The sequence below is a fragment of the Rissa tridactyla genome, chromosome 1 (genome assembly GCF_028500815.1).
Source record: "Rissa tridactyla isolate bRisTri1 chromosome 1, bRisTri1.patW.cur.20221130, whole genome shotgun sequence".
Lineage (NCBI taxonomy): Eukaryota > Metazoa > Chordata > Aves > Charadriiformes > Laridae > Rissa > Rissa tridactyla.
The window spans coordinates 102,311,584-102,315,396 of NC_071466.1; positions in this window are offsets into that span (position 1 = coordinate 102,311,584).

The following is a 3,813-nucleotide window of genomic DNA, read 5'->3' on the forward strand; positions in this document are numbered from 1 at the left end:
ACTTCTGCCTTCCAGTAGTTTTCCTGAGCGGCCCATCACTGGCTGACTTGGCACTCCACAGGGCTGTGAAATTCCTCCATTCTCCATCGTAACCTTCATTCTTGGCAATAGCTGGAATTGGTTTTCAGAAGCAGAAAATTTCATTTTGGCAGCAACCCAAGGGCAATTCATGAGGAGTCAGCTGAGCTTGGGCCTCAACGCTATTGCCATTTACCAGGGTTTAGCGAGTCCAAGCAGACAATTTGCCTTGGGTCACAAAAGCATTAGTCCTTTCACACAGTGAAAAATACTACTATGCTTTCTCCTGCTTGATTTTTCCCATTCTTGGCCTTACTAATAATTCTGATTTATTGTTATAATTATTCATAGCTATTCCAATATCTGCTGTTTCACAGACACTGTGAGCCAACATTTGTAGCCTATATAGTTCGTAGGATTCCCCTGCATGAAAATCCCCCCAGAGGGAAACCATGTCACAGCAAAACTAGGAACAAGAAATATCATTGTATTGTATTAATTGTACAGCAATATGACTGTGCATTGCTGTGGCAAGTAACACACACATACAAATGGTTTCAGAGTTCAAAAAAATGAACATATCAGCCTTATGATGGGCAGAAGAAGGTTTCTATGCCTCATGGAAGGAACAAGTTTTAATGAGGTATGTTAAGGAATTATTCTTTCCCAATGTCCTATATGCTTCAGAGGAGAGTAAATTGTGTGTTTCTAGAAATTATTGGTCATATACCTCTGCTCTTTGCTGAAACAGAAAGCTTTTCAATCCAAATTAAGCAACATAAAAGAAAAAGACTGTTAGATCATCTGATCCATCCTCTGCCAACCCAGAACGCTTCCCCGAGTTTGCTAGTGGTTTGTCTGCTGCACTACTCAGTGAGTCAAGCAGTGGGACCTAGTTCATCACCACGGGGAGACTCTTGCACAGTTCAATAAGGCTAGTCAGCTAAGAAAATTTTACTAATATTGTTTTATGTAATGATGAGATCAATAGGGTGGATATCTGGCTTACCCTAGAAAGACCTGTTGCTGGGTTCCCTGCTGCATTTCAGTTTTAATTTACATTCTCTAATCTGCTTTACACTGAACAGCACTGTGCTTCCCTTAAAAAAAATTTTCATGCTAGCCCTGTGCATCCACCACAATAAATAAAATAGATAAATGCTCAAATACCTGACCTACTTGTTCAGGCTTTGTGAAGGCTCTGCCAAACTTACAGTTCAGATGTATATCAAACAACTGAAGGCAGTGTTCTCTCTTGCCTCGTCACCTACAATTTTGTTCCAGATTTTTTTGTTAAATACTAAACCTCAGGAATATTAATATTGTTTGCAAGAGACAGTCCCTTGAAACAGTATAACAAGTATATTTTTATAGATCGGCCAAGACTTGATGATATAGTGGCAGTGGGATTTTTATTTTTTAAAAATAAATCAAGAGTGAAACGTCTGCAATTGAGATAGGCCCAGAACACAGGATCAGGAAAGCTCCAGCAGCTGTGAGCACGGACGGAGAGGCTGGGTGACTCTAAATCCACATCTGGATTCAATGCTGGGCCGGTTCCTCTCTTTGGAATGATTTGCACCAAATGCATCAGGCCGAAACATCCCTGACCTTCCCAGGGAGGCAAGGATAGGGAGCTTAACGGCTAATGCAAAGATCTGCCATTTGCAAACTTGGCGCTTCCTAAAGGACCTTTACTGGTGACAGCATTCACAAAACAGAGGGAAAGTTTATAGCCTTGTATTCAAGAAGAATATTGGATAAGCATTTAATAAATGCTTCATGACTATGCGGCCTGGCGGTAAACAAACAAGTTTTGGATTCGGATACTGATGCCTGCAACATCCCCAAGGCAATTTAATGCCTCAACCCCATTTTCTTTGGGAAGGGGTGTGCACCCATGAGACTCAACCAGCCAAGGGCACCACCAAGTCTTTACGCATCCGTCACACAACCCTGGACGGCTGATTCCCGAAGGCGCGGACACAACAACCTCCCAGGTTTCTTTCCTTGAACACCGGAGGAGCTTGGTGGCAGGAGAGCTCAGCCCTGGCGGGGGGTGTCCCTGTTGCCGAGCCCCAGCCCCGGCGCCCAGAGGCGCTCCCTCCCGGGGACGGGCGGGGAGACGGGCTCCGCCGCCGGAGAGGGGGGCACTCGAACCGGCAGAACACACTGACATCTAGTGGGTTATTTGGGAAAGTACTTGGTTGTCTTCTGTCCTGGCAACAACAATTAAAAAAAAAAACAAAAAAACAACAAAACACCCCCCCCCCCAAAAAAAAAAATAAATTACAAAGAAGCGTTTTGCAGGCCACTCGTTTTCAACCATCAGGCAGACGTCCGGAAGGGGCTCGTGAAGTCTGCGCTGAGACACTTGGCTTTACTGCTCCCACTCGGCAACGCGATGCTGTCTGACAAGAGAGCATCCATCCCCTGCTTCACTGGTTGAAATTCTCATCCTCTTTCCCTCCTCGGCTTTTCAAGCCCCAACAAGCAGAAGTTGCAAGGTATTCCAGATTGGAGGGGAAAGTGTAATTTTTCCTTTCCTTTCCTTTCCTTTCTGAGCAGATTAAGTGTTTGCCATGATGGGAAGTGCTGACCACGTCTACTACAATGAACCATAGTTCCTTGGGAGCCTTCCTACGGTTTTTGGGTTGGGAGCTGTTATGTTCACTGAAGTCCAATCCTGCAATAAAGGCCATTTTGTCTTCTCCCATTGAAAGTACATATTTAAGAATAATTAGGGGTTAGAAGAAAAGAAAAACTTTATTCCTCAAGGAATACCCATAGTGTTTCATAAGTGCCAATGTGGGACTGATCTTCACCAGTTTGCCGCAGAAGCAGCTTCCAAAGGGACGAAGATTGCCCTATACCATCAAATTATTTTGCAGTCTTTCCCCTCCTCCCACTCCATCCCCATCATGTCCAGCTCTCAGAACACCATGACAAACAGAGAGTCTGGAGAAGCATATTTATACTTGCCCAAGGTGTACTGTTTCTGAAACAGCTCTGGCATTAGCAGAGAGAAAGATGATCCTCTTCCTTGCCCCAGCTCTATTTTGGCCACAGTTCCCACTTACTTTCCAGGTGCAGTTGACAAGTGTCCTTTTGGGGTCCGAGAGGGAAAAGACAACTCCAAAGGCTACAGCCAACCCAACATACCTTCCTGCAAAGGGAAGTGGCTCCCTGTAAAGGAATGTAGCAAGAAAAAAGGACAAGGAAAAACAGAGGTAAAATACTTTCAGTTACATACTCCTAATGTGACTTTCTTCCTTAGTTTAGCTACATCCCTCCAAGTTCAGGTTACAAAAAACTAGGGGCTCTGGTGTTGGGTTCGAGGGGGAGTGGGATAGGAAAGCCGATTACCCATCCTCATCTGACATTGAAGGCTGAACTCTTGTGCTGTAAAGCATACTGCTGTAGGTAAAAAAGGGAGTTAATGATGTATGGTAGACTGAAGGGACCCCGTATTAGCCAGTCATGCCCAGCTGCACTGTTGTCTCCACCTTGGTGACCACCACTCCAAAACTCACAGGCTCCTTGTCTCTAGGAGACTGTAAATAGTCAGCTGCACTCGATGCTCCCGTTCCAGCATTACATCCTCCACCAAACAGTTAGGCACGCTCTGTTTTCTGACACCTCTCCTCCCATGACAAATTTAGACAGCTTGGGTCATGTACTACCAGCTGGTTACTGACACAAGACTCCTCCTAAGCAAAGGATCTGCCTACAGCATTTATATGTGGGAAGATGTGTTTCTAATTCCTGCTTTCAAGGTCTCCTTGAGCAACTGCC